The following is a 19,106-nucleotide window of genomic DNA, read 5'->3' as shown; positions in this document are numbered from 1 at the left end:
AGATGATATTCTGTCTGTAGAAGGAGGGTCTGACTGAGAGGGACCCTCTCACAGACTATTTTGCAGATGATATTCAGTCTGTAGTTGGAGGGTCTGACTGTGAGGGACCCTCTCACAGACTAAGTTGCAGATGATATTCTGTCTGTAGATGGAGGGTCTGACTGTGAGGGACTCTCTCACAGACTATGTTGGAGATGATATTCTGTCTGTAGATGGAGGGTCTGACTGTGAGGGACCCTCTCACAGACTATGTTGCAGATGATATTCTGTCTGTAGATGGAGGGTCTGACTGTGAGGGACCCTCTCACAGACTATGTTGGAGATGATATTCTGTCTGTAGATGGAGGGTGTGACTGTGAGGGACTCTCTCACAGACTATGATGGAGATGATATTTTGTCTGTAGATGTAGGGTCTGACTGTGAAGGACCCTCTTACAGACTATGTTGCAGATGATGTTCAGTCTGCAGATGGAGGGTCTGACTGTGAGGGACCCTCTCACAGACTATGTTGGAGATGATATTCTGTATGTAGATGGAGGGTCTGACAGTGAGGGACCCTCTCACAGACTATGTTGGAGATGATATTCAGTCTGTAGATGGAGGGGCTGACTGTGAGGGACCCTCTCACAGAGTATGTTGGAGATGTTATTTTGTCTGTAGATGGAGGGTCTGACTGTGAGGGACCCTCTCACAGTCTATGTTGGAGATGATATTCCGTCTGTAGATGGAGGGTCTGACTGTGTGGACCCTCTCACAGACTATGTTGGAGATGATATTCAGTCTGTAGATGGAGGTTGTGACTGTGAGGGACTCTCTCACAGACTATGATGGAGATGACATTTTGTCTGTAGATGTAGGGTCTGACTGTGAAGGACCCTCTTACAGACTATGTTGCAGATGATGTTCAGTCTGTAGATGGAGGGTCTGACTGTGAGGGACCCTCTCACAGACTATGTTGGAGATGATATTCTGTATGTAGATGGAGGGTCTGATTCTGAGGGACTCTCTGACAGACTATGATGGAGATGATATTTTGTCGGCAGATGGAGGGTCTGACTGTGAGGGACGCTCTCACAGACTATGTTGGAGATGATATTCAGTCTGTAGATGGAGGGTCTGACTTTGTGGACCCTCTCACAGACTATGTTGGAGATGATATACAGTCTGTAGATGGAGGGTCTGACTGTGAGGGACCGTCTCACAGACTATGATGGAGATGATATTTTGTCTGTAGATGGAGGGTCCGACTGTGAGGGACCCTCTCTCAGACTATATTGGAGATGTTATTCTGTCTGTAGATGGAGGGTCTGACTTTGAGGACCCTCTCACAGACTATGTTGCAGATGATATTCAGTCTGTAGATGGAGGATCTGACTGTGTGGACCCTCTCAGACTATGTTGGAGATGATATTCAGTCTGTAGATGGAGGGTCTGACTGTGTGGACCCTCTCACAGACTATATTGCAGATGATATTCAGTCTGTAGATGGAGGGTCTGACTGTGTGGACCCTCTCAGACTATGTTGGAGATGATATTCTGTCTGTAGATGGAGGGTCTGACTGTGTGGACACTCTCACAGACTATGTTGGAGATGATATACTCTCTGTAGATGGTGGGTCTGACTGTTAGGGACCCTCTCACAGACTATGTTGGAGATGATATTCTGCCTGTAGATGGAGGGTCTGACTGTGAGGGACCCTCTCACAGACTATGTTGGAGATGATATTCTGTCTGTAGAAGGAGGGTCTGACTGTGAGGGACCCTCTCACAGACTATGTTGCAGATGATATTCAGTCTGAAGTTGGAGGGTCTGACTGTGAGGGACCCTCTCACAGACTATGTTGCAGATGATATTCTGTCTGTAGATGGAGGGTCTGACTGTGAGGGACTCTCTCACAGACTATGTTGGAGATGATATTCTGTCTGTAGATGGAGGGTCTGACTGTGTGGACCCTCTCACAGACTATGTTGCAGATGATATTCAGTCTGTAGATGGAGGGTCTGACTGTGTGGACCCTCTCAGACTATGTTGGAGATGATATTCTGTCTGTAGATGTAGGGTCTGACTGTGTGGACCCTCTCACAGACTATGTTGGAGATGATATTCTGTCTGTAGATGGAGTGTCTGACTGTGAGGGACCCTCTCACAGACTATGTTGGAGATGATATTCTGTCTGTAGATGGAGTGTCTGACTGTGAGGGACCCTCTCACAGACTATGTTGGAGATGATATTCTGTCTGTAGATGGAGGGTCTGACTGTGAGGACCCTCTCACAGACTATGTTGGAGATGATATTCTGTCTGTAGATGGTGGGTCTCACTGTGAGGGACCCTCTCACAGACTATGTTGTAGATGATATTCTGCCTGTAGATGGAGGGTCTGACTGTGAGGGACCCTCTCACAGACTATGTTGGAGATGATATTCTGTCTGTAGATGGAGGGTGTGACTGTGAGGGACTCTCTCACAGACTATGATGGAGATGATATTTTGTCTGTAGATGTAGGGTCTGACTGTGAAGGACCCTCTTACAGACTATGTTGCAGATGATGTTCAGTCTGCAGATGGAGGGCCTGACTGTGAGGGACCCTCTCACAGACTATGTTGGAGATGATATTCTGTATGTAGATGGAGGGTCTGACAGTGAGGGACCCTCTCACAGACTATGTTGGAGATGATATTCAGTCTGTAGATGGAGGGTCTGACTGTGAGGGACCCTCTCACTGAGAATGTTGGAGATGATATTTTGTCTGTAGATGGAGGGTCTGACTGTGAGGGACCCTCTCACAGTCTATGTTGGAGATGATATTCCGTCTGTAGATGGAGGGTCTGACTGTGTGGACCCTCTCACAGACTATGTTGGAGGATATTCTGTCTGTAGATGGTGGATCTGACTGTGAGGGACCCACTCACAGACTATGTTGTAGATGATATTCTGCCTGTAGATGGAGGGTCTGACTGTGAGGGACCCTCTCACAGACTATGTTGGAGATGATATTCTGTCTGTAGAAGGAGGGTCTGACTGAGAGGGACCCTCTCACAGACTATGTTGCAGATGATATTCAGTCTGTAGTTGGAGGGTCTGACTGTGAGGGACCCTCTCACAGACTATGTTGCAGATGATATTCTGTCTGTAGATGGAGGGTCTGACTGTGAGGGACCCTCTCACAGACTATGTTGCAGATGATATTCTGTCTGTAGATGGAGGGTCTGACTGTGAGGGACTCTCTCACAGACTATGTTGGAGATGATATTCTGTCTGTAGGTGGAGGGTCTGACTGTGTGGACCCTCTCACAGACTATGTTGCAGATGATATTCAGTCTGTAGATGGAGGGTCTGACTGTGTGGACCCTCTCAGACTATGTTGGAGATGATATTCTGTCTGTAGATGTAGGGTCTGACTGTGTGGACCCTCTCACAGACTATGTTGGAGATGATATTCTGTCTGTAGATGGAGTGTCTGACTGTGAGGGACCCTCTCACAGACTATGTTGGAGATGATATTCTGTCTGTAGATGGAGTGTCTGACTGTGAGGGACCCTCTCACAGACTATGTTAGAGATGATATTCTGTCTGTAGATGGAGGGTCTGACTGTGAGGACCCTCTCACAGACTATGTTGGAGATGATATTCTGTCTGTAGATGGTGGGTCTCACTGTGAGGGACCCTCTCACAGACTATGTTGTAGATGATATTCTGCCTGTAGATGGAGGGTCTGACTGTGAGGGACCCTCTCACCGACTATGTTGGAGATGATATTCTGTCTGTAGAAGGAGGGTCTGACTGAGAGGGACCCTCTCAGAGACTATGTTGCAGATGATATTCAGTCGGTAGATGGAGGGTCTGACTGTGTGGACCCTCTCAGACTATGTTGGAGATGATATTCAGTCTGTAGATGGAGGGTCTGACTGTGTGGACCCTCTCACAGACTATGTTGCAGATGATATTCAGTCTGTAGATGGAGGGTCTGACTGTGTGGACCCTCTCAGACTATGTTGGAGATGATATTCTCTCTGTAGATGGAGGGTCTGACTCTGAGGGACTCTCTGACAGACTATGATGGAGATGATATATTTTCTGTAGATGGAGGGTCTGACTGTGAGGGACCCTCTCACAGACTATGTTGGAGATGATATTCTGTCTGTAGATGGAGGGTCTGACTGTGTGGACCCTCTCACAGACTATGTTGGAGATGATATTCTGTCTGTAGATGGTGGGTCTGACTGTGAGGGACCCTCTCACAGACTATATTGGAGCTGATATTCTGTCTGTAGATGGAGTGTCTGACTGTGAAGGACCCTCTCACAGACTATGTTGGAGATGACATTCTGTCTGTAGATGGAGGGTCTGACTGTGAGGGACCCTCTCACAGACTATGTTGGAGATGATATTCTGTCTGTAGATGGAGGTTCTGACTGTGAGGGACCGTCTCACAGACTATGTTAGAGATGATATTCAGTCTGCAGTTGGAGGGTCTGACTGTGAGGGACCCTCTCACACACTATGTTGGAGATGGTATTCTGTCTGTAGATGGAAGGTCTGACTGTGTGGACCTTCTCACAGACTATGTTGCAGATTATATTCAGTCTGTAGATGGAGGGTCTGACTGTGTGGACCCTCTCAGACTATGTTGGAGATGATATTCTGTCTGTAGATGGAGGGTGTGACTGTGAGGGACTCTCTCACAGACTATGATGGAGATGATATTTTGTCTGTAGATGTAGGGTCTGACTGTGAAGGACCCTCTTACAGACTATGTTGCAGATGATATACAGTCGGTAGATGGAGGGTCTGACTGTGTGGACCCTCTCACAGACTATGTTGCAGATGATATTCAGTCGGTAGATGGAGGGTCTGACTGTGTGGACCCTCTCACAGACAATGTTGCAGACGATATTCAGTCGGTAGATGGAGGGTCTGACTGTGTGGACCCTCTCAGACTATGTTGGAGATGATATTCAGTCTGTAGATGGAGGGTCTGACTGTGTGGACCCTCTCACAGACTATGTTGCAGATGATATTCAGTCTGTAGATGGAGGGTCTGACTGTGTGGACCCTCTCAGACTATGTTGGAGATGATATTCTCTCTGTAGATGGAGGGTCTGACTCTGAGGGACTCTCTGACAGACTATGATGGAGATGATATATTGTCTGTAGATGGAGGGTCTGACTTTGTGGACCCTCTCACAGACTATGTTGGAGATGATATTCAGTCTGTAGATGGAGGGTCTGACTGGGAGGGACTGTCTCACAGACTATGATGGAGATGATATTTTGTCTGTAGATGGAGGGTCCGACTGTGAGGGACCCTCTCACAGACTATGTTGCAGATGATATTCAGTCTGTAGATGGAGGGTCTGACTGTGAGGGACCCTCTCACACTCTATGTTGGAGATGATATTCTGTCTGTAGATGGAGGGTCTGACTGTGTGGACCCTCTCACAGACTATGTTGGAGATGATATTCTGTCTGTAGATGGTGGGTCTGACTGTGAGGGACCCTCTCACAGACTATTTTGGAGATGATATTCTGTCTGTAGATGGAGTGTCTGACTGTGAGGGACCCTCTCACAGACTATGTTGGAGATGATATTCTGTCTGTAGATGGAGGGTCTTACTGTGTGGACCCTCTCACAGACTATGTTGGAGATGATATTCACTCTGTAGATGGTGGGACTGACTGTTAGGGACCCTCTCACAGACTAGGTTGGAGATGATATTCTGCCTGCAGATGGAGGGTCTGACTCTGAGGGACACTCTCACAGACTATGTTGCAGATGATATTCAGTCTGTAGTTGGAGGGTCTGACTGTGAGGGACCCTCTCACAGACTATGTTGCAGATGATATTCTGTCTGTAGATGGAGGGTCTGACTGTGAGGGACTCTCTCACAGACTATGTTGGAGATGATATTCTGTCTGTAGATGGAGGGTCTGACTGTGAGGGACTCTCTCACAGACTATGTTGGAGATGATATTCAGTCTGTAGATGGAGGGTCTGACTGTGAGGGCCCCTCTCACAGACTATGTTGGAGATGATATTCTGTCTGTAGATGGAGGGTTTGACTGTGAGGGACTCTCTCACAGACTATGATGGAGATGATATTTTGTCTGTAGATGTACGGTCTGACTGTGAAGGACCCTCTTACAGACTATGTTGCAGATGATATACAGTCGGTAGATGGAGGGTCTGACTGTGTGGACCCTCTCACAGACTATGTTGCAGATGATATTCAGTCAGTAGATGGAGGGTCTGACTGTGTGGACCCTCTCACAGACTATGTTGCAGATGATATTCAGTCGGTAGATGGAGGGTCTGACTGTGTGGACCCTCTCAGACTATGTTGGAGATGATATTCAGTCTGTAGATGGAGGGTCTGACTGTGTGGACCCTCTCACAGACTATGTTGCAGATGATATTCAGTCTGTAGATGGAGGGTCTGACTGTGTGGACCCTCTCAGACTTTGTTGGAGATGATATTCTCTCTGTAGATGGAGGGTCTGACTCTGAGGGACTCTCTTACAGACTATGATGGAGATGATATATTGTCTGTAGATGGAGGGTCTGACTGTGAGGGACCCTCTCACAGACTATGTTGGAGATGATATTCTGTCTGTAGATGGAGGGTCTGACTGTGTGGACCCTCTCACAGACTATGTTGGAGATGATATTCTGTCTGTAGATGGTGGGTCTGACTGTGAGGGACCCTCTCACAGACTATTTTGGAGACGATATTCTGCCTGTAGATGGAGGGTCTGACTGTGAGGGACCCTCTCACAGACTATATTGGAGCTGATATTCTGTCTGTAGATGGAGTGTCTGACTGTGAGGGACCCTCTCACAGACTATGTTGGAGATGACATTCTGTCTGTAGATGGAGGGTCTGACTGTGAGGGACCCTCTCACAGACTATGTTGGAGATGATATTCTGTCTGTAGATGGAGGTTCTGACTGTGAGGGGCCGTCTCACAGACTATGTTAGAGATGATATTCAGTCTGCAGATGGAGGGTCTGACTGTGAGGGACCCTCTCACACACTCTGTTGGAGATGGTATTCTGTCTGTAGATGGAAGGTCTGACTGTGTGGACCCTCTCACAGACTATGTTGCAGATGATATTCAGTCTGTAGATGGAGGGTCTGACTGTGTGGACCCTCTCAGACTATGTTGGAGATGATATTCTGTCTGTAGATGGAGGGTGTGACTGTGAGGGACTCTCTCACAGACTATGATGGAGATGATATTTTGTCTGTAGATGTAGGGTCTGAATGTGAAGGACCCTCTTACAGACTATGTTGCAGATGATATACAGTCGGTAGATGGAGGGTCTGACTGTGTGGACCCTCTCACAGACTATGTTGCAGATGATATTCAGTCGGTAGATGGAGGGTCTGACTGTGTGGACCCTCTCACAGACAATGTTGCAGACGATGTTCAGTCGGTAGATGGAGGGTCTGACTGTGTGGACCCTCTCAGACTATGTTGGAGATGATATTCAGTCTGTAGATGGAGGGTCTGACTGTGTGGACCCTCTCACAGACTATGTTGCAGATGATATTCAGTCTGTAGATGGAGGGTCTGACTGTGTGGACCCTCTCAGACTATGTTGGAGATGATATTCTCTCTGTAGATGGATGGTCTGACTCTGAGGGACTCTCTGACAGACTATGATGGAGATCATATATTGTCTGTAGATGGAGGGTCTGACTTTGTGGACCCTCTCACAGACTATGTTGGAGATGATATTCAGTCTGTAGATGGAGGGTCTGACTGTGAGGGACTGTCTCACAGACTATGATGGAGATGATATTTTGTCTGTAGATGGAGGGTCCGACTGTGAGGGACCCTCTCACAGACTATGTTGCAGATGATATTCAGTCTGTAGATGGAGGGTCTGACTGTGAGGGACCCTCTCACAGACTATGTTGGAGATGATATTCTGTCTGTAGATGGAGGGTCTGACTGTGTGGACCCTCTCACAGACTATGTTGGAGATGATATTCTGTCTGTAGATGGTGGGTCTGACTGTGAGGGACCCTCTCACAGACTATTTTGGAGATGATATTCTGCCTGTAGATGGAGGGTCTGACTGTGAGGGACCCTCTCACAGACTATGTTGGAGCTGATATTCTGTCTGTAGATGGAGTGTCTGACTGTGAGGGACCCTCTCACAGACTATGTTGGAGATGACATTCTGTCTGTAGATGGAGGGTCTGACTGTGAGGGACCCTCTCACAGACTATGTTGGAGATGATATTCTGTCTGTAGATGGAGGTTCTGACTATGAGGGACCTTCTCACAGACTATGTTAGAGATGATATTCAGTCTGCAGATGGAGGGTCTGACTGTGAGGGACCCTCTCACACACTATGTTGGAGATGGTATTCTGTCTGTAGATGGAAGGTCTGACTGTGTGGACCCTCTCACAGAGTATGTTGCAGATGATATTCAGTCTGTAGATGGAGGGTCTGACTGTGTGGACCCTTTCAGACTATGTTGGAGATGATATTCAGTCTGTAGATGGAGGGTCTGACTGTGTGGACCCTCTCAGACTATGTTGGAGATGATATACTGTCTGTAGATGTAGGGTCTGACTGTGTGGACCCTCTCACAGACTATGTTGCAGATGATATTCAGTCTGTAGATAGAGGGTCTGACTGTGTGGACCCTCTCAGACTATGTTGGAGATGATATACTGTCTGTAGATGTAGGGTCTGACTGTGTGGACCCTCTCACAGACTATGTTGGAGATGATATTCTGTCTGTAGATGGAGTGTCTGACTGTGAGGGACCCTCTCACAGACTATGTTGGAGATGATATTCTGTCTGTAGATGGAGTGTCTGACTGTGAGGGACCCTCTCACAGACTATGTTGGAGATGATATTCTGTCTGTAGATGGAGGGTCTGACTGAGAGGACCCTCTCACAGACTATGTTGGAGATGATATTCTGTCTGTAGATGGTGGGTCTGACTGTGAGGGACCCTCTCACAGACTATGTTGTAGATGATATTCTGCCTGTAGATGGAGGGTCTGACTGTGAGGGACCCTCTCACAGACTATGTTGGAGATGATATTCTGTCTGTAGAAGGAGGGTCTGACTGAGAGGGACCCTCTCACAGACTATTTTGCAGATGATATTCAGTCTGTAGTTGGAGGGTCTGACTGTGAGGGACCCTCTCACAGACTAAGTTGCAGATGATATTCTGTCTGTAGATGGAGGGTCTGACTGTGAGGGACTCTCTCACAGACTATGTTGGAGATGATATTCTGTCTGTAGATGGAGGGTCTGACTGTGAGGGACCCTCTCACAGACTATGTTGCAGATGATATTCTGTCTGTAGATGGAGGGTCTGACTGTGAGGGACCCTCTCACAGACTATGTTGGAGATGATATTCTGTCTGTAGATGGAGGGTGTGACTGTGAGGGACTCTCTCACAGACTATGATGGAGATGATATTTTGTCTGTAGATGTAGGGTCTGACTGTGAAGGACCCTCTTACAGACTATGTTGCAGATGATGTTCAGTCTGCAGATGGAGGGTCTGACTGTGAGGGACCCTCTCACAGACTATGTTGGAGATGATATTCTGTATGTAGATGGAGGGTCTGACAGTGAGGGACCCTCTCACAGACTATGTTGGAGATGATATTCAGTCTGTAGATGGAGGGGCTGACTGTGAGGGACCCTCTCACAGAGTATGTTGGAGATGTTATTTTGTCTGTAGATGGAGGGTCTGACTGTGAGGGACCCTCTCACAGTCTATGTTGGAGATGATATTCCGTCTGTAGATGGAGGGTCTGACTGTGTGGACCCTCTCACAGACTATGTTGGAGATGATATTCAGTCTGTAGATGGAGGTTGTGACTGTGAGGGACTCTCTCACAGACTATGATGGAGATGACATTTTGTCTGTAGATGTAGGGTCTGACTGTGAAGGACCCTCTTACAGACTATGTTGCAGATGATGTTCAGTCTGTAGATGGAGGGTCTGACTGTGAGGGACCCTCTCACAGACTATGTTGGAGATGATATTCTGTATGTAGATGGAGGGTCTGATTCTGAGGGACTCTCTGACAGACTATGATGGAGATGATATTTTGTCGGTAGATGGAGGGTCTGACTGTGAGGGACGCTCTCACAGACTATGTTGGAGATGATATTCAGTCTGTAGATGGAGGGTCTGACTTTGTGGACCCTCTCACAGACTATGTTGGAGATGATATACAGTCTGTAGATGGAGGGTCTGACTGTGAGGGACCGTCTCACAGACTATGATGGAGATGATATTTTGTCTGTAGATGGAGGGTCCGACTGTGAGGGACCCTCTCTCAGACTATATTGGAGATGTTATTCTGTCTGTAGATGGAGGGTCTGACTTTGAGGACCCTCTCACAGACTATGTTGCAGATGATATTCAGTCTGTAGATGGAGGATCTGACTGTGTGGACCCTCTCAGACTATGTTGGAGATGATATTCAGTCTGTAGATGGAGGGTCTGACTGTGTGGACCCTCTCACAGACTATATTGCAGATGATATTCAGTCTGTAGATGGAGGGTCTGACTGTGTGGACCCTCTCAGACTATGTTGGAGATGATATTCTGTCTGTAGATGGAGGGTCTGACTGTGTGGACACTCTCACAGACTATGTTGGAGATGATATACTCTCTGTAGATGGTGGGTCTGACTGTTAGGGACCCTCTCACAGACTATGTTGGAGATGATATTCTGCCTGTAGATGGAGGGTCTGACTGTGAGGGACCCTCTCACAGACTATGTTGGAGATGATATTCTGTCTGTAGAAGGAGGGTCTGACTGTGAGGGACCCTCTCACAGACTATGTTGCAGATGATATTCAGTCTGAAGTTGGAGGGTCTGACTGTGAGGGACCCTCTCACAGACTATGTTGCAGATGATATTCTGTCTGTAGATGGAGGGTCTGACTGTGAGGGACTCTCTCACAGACTATGTTGGAGATGATATTCTGTCTGTAGATGGAGGGTCTGACTGTGTGGACCCTCTCACAGACTATGTTGCAGATGATATTCAGTCTGTAGATGGAGGGTCTGACTGTGTGGACCCTCTCAGACTATGTTGGAGATGATATTCTGTCTGTAGATGTAGGGTCTGACTGTGTGGACCCTCTCACAGACTATGTTGGAGATGATATTCTGTCTGTAGATGGAGTGTCTGACTGTGAGGGACCCTCTCACAGACTATGTTGGAGATGATATTCTGTCTGTAGATGGAGTGTCTGACTGTGAGGGACCCTCTCACAGACTATGTTGGAGATGATATTCTGTCTGTAGATGGAGGGTCTGACTGTGAGGACCCTCTCACAGACTATGTTGGAGATGATATTCTGTCTGTAGATGGTGGGTCTCACTGTGAGGGACGCTCTCACAGACTATGTTGTAGATGATATTCTGCCTGTAGATGGAGGGTCTGACTGTGAGGGACCCTCTCACAGACTATGTTGGAGATGATATTCTGTCTGTAGAAGGAGGGTCTGACTGAGAGGGACCCTCTCACAGACTATGTTGCAGATGATATTCAGTCTGTAGTTGGAGGGTCTGACTGTGAGGGACCCTCTCACAGACTATGTTGCAGATGATATTCTGTCTGTAGATGGAGGGTCTGACTGTGAGGGACTCTCTCACAGACTATGTTGGAAATGATATTCTGTCTGTAGATGGAGGGTCTGACTGTGAGGGACCCTCTCACAGACTATGTTGGAGATGATATTCAGTCTGTAGATGGAGGGTCTGACTGTGAGGGACCCTCTCACAGACTATGTTGGAGATGATATTCTGTCTGTAGATGGAGGGTGTGACTGTGAGGGACTCTCTCACAGACTATGATGGAGATGATATTTTGTCTGTAGATGTAGGGTCTGACTGTGAAGGACCCTCTTACAGACTATGTTGCAGATGATGTTCAGTCTGCAGATGGAGGGCCTGACTGTGAGGGACCCTCTCACAGACTATGTTGGAGATGATATTCTGTATGTAGATGGAGGGTCTGACAGTGAGGGACCCTCTCACAGACTATGTTGGAGATGATATTCAGTCTGTAGATGGAGGGTCTGACTGTGAGGGACCCTCTCACTGAGAATGTTGGAGATGATATTTTGTCTGTAGATGGAGGGTCTGACTGTGAGGGACCCTCTCACAGTCTATGTTGGAGATGATATTCCGTCTGTAGATGGAGGGTCTGACTGTGTGGACCCTCTCACAGACTATGTTGGAGGATATTCTGTCTGTAGATGGTGGATCTGACTGTGAGGGACCCACTCACAGACTATGTTGTAGATGATATTCTGCCTGTAGATGGAGGGTCTGACTGTGAGGGACCCTCTCACAGACTATGTTGGAGATGATATTCTGTCTGTAGAAGGAGGGTCTGACTGAGAGGGACCCTCTCACAGACTATGTTGCAGATGATATTCAGTCTGTAGTTGGAGGGTCTGACTGTGAGGGACCCTCTCACAGACTATGTTGCAGATGATATTCTGTCTGTAGATGGAGGGTCTGACTGTGAGGGACCCTCTCACAGACTATGTTGCAGATGATATTCTGTCTGTAGATGGAGGGTCTGACTGTGAGGGACTCTCTCACAGACTATGTTGGAGATGATATTCTGTCTGTAGGTGGAGGGTCTGACTGTGTGGACCCTCTCACAGACTATGTTGCAGATGATATTCAGTCTGTAGATGGAGGGTCTGACTGTGTGGACCCTCTCAGACTATGTTGGAGATGATATTCTGTCTGTAGATGTAGGGTCTGACTGTGTGGACCCTCTCACAGACTATGTTGGAGATGATATTCTGTCTGTAGATGGAGTGTCTGACTGTGAGGGACCCTCTCACAGACTATGTTGGAGATGATATTCTGTCTGTAGATGGAGTGTCTGACTGTGAGGGACCCTCTCACAGACTATGTTAGAGATGATATTCTGTCTGTAGATGGAGGGTCTGACTGTGAGGACCCTCTCACAGACTATGTTGGAGATGATATTCTGTCTGTAGATGGTGGGTCTCACTGTGAGGGACCCTCTCACAGACTATGTTGTAGATGATATTCTGCCTGTAGATGGAGGGTCTGACTGTGAGGGACCCTCTCACCGACTATGTTGGAGATGATATTCTGTCTGTAGAAGGAGGGTCTGACTGAGAGGGACCCTCTCACAGACTATGTTGCAGATGATATTCAGTCTGTAGTTGGAGGGTCTGACTGTGAGGGACCCTCTCACAGACTATGTTGGAAATGATATTCTGTCTGTAGATGGAGGGTCTGACTGTGAGGGACCCTCTCACAGACTATGTTGGAGATGATATTCAGTCTGTAGATGGAGGGTCTGACTGTGAGGGAACCTCTCACAGACTATGTTGGAGATGATATTCTGTCTGTAGATGGAGGGTGTGACTGTGAGGGACTCTCTCACAGACTATGATGGAGATGATATTTTGTCTGTAGATGTAGGGTCTGACTGTGAAGGACCCTCTTACAGACTATGTTGCAGATGATGTTCAGTCTGCAGATGGAGGGTCTGACTGTGAGGGACCCTCTCACAGACTATGTTGGAGATGATATTCTGTATGTAGTTGGAGGGTCTGACAGTGAGGGACCCTCTCACAGACTATGTTGGAGATGATATTCAGTCTGTAGATGGAGGGTCTGACTGTGTGGGACCCTCTCACAGAGAATGTTGGAGATGATATTTTGTCTGTAGATGGAGGGTCTGACTGTGAGGGACCCTCTCACAGTCTATGTTGGAGATGATATTCCGTCTGTAGATGGAGGGTCTGACTGTGTGGACCCTCTCACAGACTATGTTGGAGGATATTCTGTCTGTAGCTGGTGGGTCTGACTGTGAGGGACCCACTCACAGACTATGTTGTAGATGATATTCTGCCTGTAGATGGAGGGTCTGACTGTGAGGGACCCTCTCACAGACTATGTTGGAGATGATATTCTGTCTGTAGAAGGAGGGTCTGACTGAGAGGGACCCTCTCACAGACTATGTTGCAGATGATATTCAGTCTGTAGTTGGAGGGTCTGACTGTGAGGGACCCTCTCACAGACTATGTTGCAGATGATATTCTGTCTGTAGATGGAGGGTCTGACTGTGAGGGACCCTCTCACAGACTATGTTGCAGATGATATTCTGTCTGTAGATGGAGGGTCTGACTGTGAGGGACTCTCTCACAGACTATGTTGGACATGATATTCTCTCTGTAGATGGAGGGTCTGATTCTGAGGGACTCTCTGACAGACTATGATGGAGATGATATTCAGTCTGTAGATGGAGTGTCTGACTTTGTGGACCCTCTCACAGATTATGTTGGAGATGATATTCAGTCTGTAGATGGAGGGTCTGACTGTGAGGGACCCTCTCACTGAGAATGTTGGAGATGATATTTTGTCTGTAGATGGAGGGTCTGACTGTGAGGGATCCTCTCACAGTCTATGTTGGAGATGATATTCCGTCTGTAGATGGAGGGTCTGACTGTGTGGACCCTCTCACAGACTATGTTGGAGGATATTCTGTCTGTAGATGGTGGATCTGACTGTGAGGGACCCACTCACAGACTATGTTGTAGATGATATTCTGCCTGTAGATGGAGGGTCTGACTGTGAGGGACCCTCTCACAGACTATGTTGGAGATGATATTCTGTCTGTAGAAGGAGGGTCTGACTGAGAGGGACCCTCTCACAGACTATGTTGCAGATGATATTCAGTCTGTAGTTGGAGGGTCTGACTGTGAGGGACCCTCTCACAGACTATGTTGCAGATGATATTCTGTCTGTAGATGGAGGGTCTGACTGTGAGGGACCCTCTCACAGACTATGTTGCAGATGATATTCTGTCTGTAGATGGAGGGTCTGACTGTGAGGGACTCTCTCACAGACTATGTTGGAGATGATATTCTGTCTGTAGGTGGAGGGTCTGACTGTGTGGACCCTCTCACAGACTATGTTGCAGATGATATTCAGTCTGTAGATGGAGGGTCTGACTGTGTGGACCCTCTCAGACTATGTTGGAGATGATATTCTGTCTGTAGATGTAGGGTCTGACTGTGTGGACCCTCTCACAGACTATGTTGGAGATGATATTCTGTCTGTAGATGGAGTGTCTGACTGTGAGGGACCCTCTCACAGACTATGTTGGAGATGATATTCTGTCTGTAGATGGAGTGTCTGACTGTGAGGGACCCTCTCACAGACTATGTTAGAGATAATAGTCTGTCTGTAGATGGAGGGTCTGACTGTGAGGACCCTCTCACAGACTATGTTGGAGATGATATTCTGTCTGTAGATGGTGGGTCTCACTGTGAGGGACCCTCTCACAGACTATGTTGTAGATGATATTCTGCCTGTAGATGGAGGGTCTGACTGTGAGGGACCCTCTCACAGACTATGTTGCAGATGATATTCACTCTGTAGTTGGAGGGTCTGACTGTGAGGGACCCTCTCACAGACTATGTTGCAGATGATATTCTGTCTGTAGATGGAGGGTCTGACTGTGAGGGACTCTCTCACAGACTATGTTGGAAATGATATTCTGTCTGTAGATGGAGGGTCTGACTGTGAGGGACCCTCTCACAGACTATGTTGGAGATGATATTCAGTCTGTAGATGGAGGGTCTGACTGTGAGGGAACCTCTCACAGACTATGTTGGAGATGATATTCTGTCTGTAGATGGAGGGTGTGACTGTGAGGGACTCTCTCACAGACTATGATGGAGATGATATTTTGTCTGTAGATGTAGGGTCTGACTGTGAAGGACCCTCTTACAGACTATGTTGCAGATGATGTTCAGTCTGCAGATGGAGGGTCTGACTGTGAGGGACCCTCTCACAGACTATGTTGGAGATGATATTCTGTATGTAGATGGAGGGTCTGACAGTGAGGGACCCTCTCACAGACTATGTTGGAGATGATATTCAGTCTGTAGATGGAGGGTCTGACTGTGAGGGACCCTCTCACAGAGAATGTTGGAGATGATATTTTGTCTGTAGATGGAGGGTCTGACTGTGAGGGACCCTCTCACAGTCTATGTTGGAGATGATATTCCGTCTGTAGATGGAGGGTCTGACTGTGTGGACCCTCTCACAGACTATGTTGGAGGATATTCTGTCTGTAGATGGTGGGTCTGACTGTGAGGGACCCACTCACAGACTATGTTGTAGATGATATTCTGCCTGTAGATGGAGGGTCTGACTGTGAGGGACCCTCTCACAGACTATGTTGGAGATGATATTCTGTCTGTAGAAGGAGGGTCTGACTGAGAGGGACCCTCTCACAGACTATGTTGCAGATGATATTCAGTCTGTAGTTGGAGGGTCTGACTGTGAGGGACCCTCTCACAGACTATGTTGCAGATGATATTCTGTCTGTAGATGGAGGGTCTGACTGTGAGGGACCCTCTCACAGACTATGTTGCAGATGATATTCTGTCTGTAGATGGAGGGTCTGACTGTGAGGGACTCTCTCACAGACTATGTTGGACATGATATTCTCTCTGTAGATGGAGGGTCTGATTCTGAGGGACTCTCTGACAGACTATGATGGAGATGATATTTTGTCGGTAGATGGAGGGTCTGACTGTGAGGGACGCTCTCACAGACTATGTTGGAGATGATATTCAGTCTGTAGATGGAGGGTCTGACTTTGTGGACCCTCACACAGATTATGTTGGAGATGATATTCAGTCTGTAGATGGAGGGTCTGACTGTGAGGGACCGTCTCACAGACTATGATGGAGATGATATTTTGTCTGTAGATGGAGGGTCCGACTGTGAGGGACCCTCTCACAGACTATATTGGAGATGTTATTCTGTCTGTAGATGGAGGGTCTGACTTTGTGGACCCTCTCACAGACTATGTTGCAGATGATATTCAGTCTGTAGATGGAGGATCTGACTGTGTGGACCCTCTCAGACTATGTTGGAGATGATATTCAGTCTGTAGATGGAGGGTCTGACTGTGTGGACCCTCTCACAGACTATGTTGCAGATGATATTCTGTCTGTAGATGGAGGGTCTGACTGTGAGGGACTCTCTCACAGACTATGTTGGAAATGATATTCTGTCTGTAGATGGAGGGTCTGACTGTGAGGGACCTCTCACAGACTATGTTGGAGATGATATTCTCTCTGTAGATGGTGGGTCTGACTGTTAGGGACCCTCTCACAGACTATGTTGCAGATGATATTCAGTCTGTAGATGGAGGATCTGACTGTGTGGACCCTCTCAGACTATGTTGGAGATGATATTCAGTCTGTAGATGGAGGGTCTGACTGTGTGGACCCTCTCACAGACTATGTTGCAGATGATATTCTGTCTGTAGATGGAGGGTCTGACTGTGAGGGACTCTCTCACAGACTATGTTGGAAATGATATTCTGTCTGTAGATGGAGGGTCTGACTGTGAGGGACCCTCTCACAGACTATGTTGGAGATGATATTCAGTCTGTAGATGGAGGGTCTGACTGTGAGGGAACCTCTCACAGACTATGTTGGAGATGATATTCTGTCTGTAGATGGAGGGTGTGACTGTGAGGGACTCTCTCACAGACTATGATGGAGATGATATTTTGTCTGTAGATGTAGGGTCTGACTGTGAAGGACCCTCTTACAGACTATGTTGCAGATGATGTTCAGTCTGCAGATGGAGGGTCTGACTGTGAGGGACCCTCTCACAGACTATGTTGGAGATGATATTCTGTATGTAGATGGAGGGTCTGACAGTGAGGGACCCTCTCACAGACTATGTTGGAGATGATATTCAGTCTGTAGATGGAGGGTCTGACTGTGAGGGACCCTCTCACAGAGAATGTTGGAGATGATATTTTGTCTGTAGATGGAGGGTCTGACTGTGAGGGACCCTCTCACAGTCTATGTTGGAGATGATATTCCGTCTGTAGATGGAGGGTCTGACTGTGTGGACCCTCTCACAGACTATGTTGGAGGATATTCTGTGTGTAGATGGTGGGTCTGACTGTGAGGGACCCACTCACAGACTATGTTGTAGATGATATTCTGCCTGTAGATGGAGGGTCTGACTGTGAGGGACCCTCTCACAGACTATGTTGGAGATGATATTCTGTCTGTAGAAGGAGGGTCTGACTGAGAGGGACCCTCTCACAGACTATGTTGCAGATGATATTCAGTCTGTAGTTGGAGGGTCTGACTGTGAGGGACCCTCTCACAGACTATGTTGCAGATGATATTCTGTCTGTAGATGGAGGGTCTGACTGTGAGGGACCCTCTCACAGACTATGTTGCAGATGATATTCTGTCTGTAGATGGAGGGTCTGACTGTGAGGGACTCTCTCACAGACTATGTTGGACATGATATTCTCTCTGTAGATGGAGGGTCTGATTCTGAGGGACTCTCTGACAGACTATGATGGAGATGATATTTTGTCGGTAGATGGAGGGTCTGACTGTGAGGGACGCTCTCACAGACTATGTTGGAGATGATATTCAGTCTGTAGATGGAGGGTCTGACTTTGTGGACCCTCTCACAGATTATGTTGGAGATGATATTCAGTCTGTAGATGGAGGGTCTGACTGTGAGGGACCGTCTCACAGACTATGATGGAGATGATATTTTGTCGGTAGATGGAGGGTCCGACTGTGAGGGACCCTCTCACAGACTATATTGGAGATGTTATTCTGTCTGTAGATGGAGGGTCTGACTTTGTGGACCCTCTCACAGACTATGTTGCAGATGATATTCAGTCTGTAGATGGAGGATCTGACTGTGTGGACCCTCTCAGACTATGTTGGAGATGATATTCAGTCTGTAGATGGAGGGTCTGACTGTGTGGACCCTCTCACAGACTATGTTGCAGATGATATTCTGTCTGTAGATGGAGGGTCTGACTGTGAGGGACTCTCTCACAGACTATGTTGGAAATGATATTCTGTCTGTAGATGGAGGGTCTGACTGTGAGGGACCCTCTCACAGACTATGTTGGAGATGATATTCTCTCTGTAGATGGTGGGTCTGACTGTTAGGGACCCTCTCACAGACTATGTTGGAGTTGATATTCTGCCTGTAGATGGAGGGTCTGACTGTGAGGGACCCTCTCACAGAC

Source organism: Hypanus sabinus, unplaced genomic scaffold, assembly GCF_030144855.1.
Source record: "Hypanus sabinus isolate sHypSab1 unplaced genomic scaffold, sHypSab1.hap1 H_9, whole genome shotgun sequence".
Classification (NCBI taxonomy): Eukaryota; Metazoa; Chordata; class Chondrichthyes; order Myliobatiformes; family Dasyatidae; genus Hypanus; species Hypanus sabinus.
The sequence above is the reverse complement of the archived record's forward strand: the minus strand, read 5'-3'. Positions refer to the sequence as shown.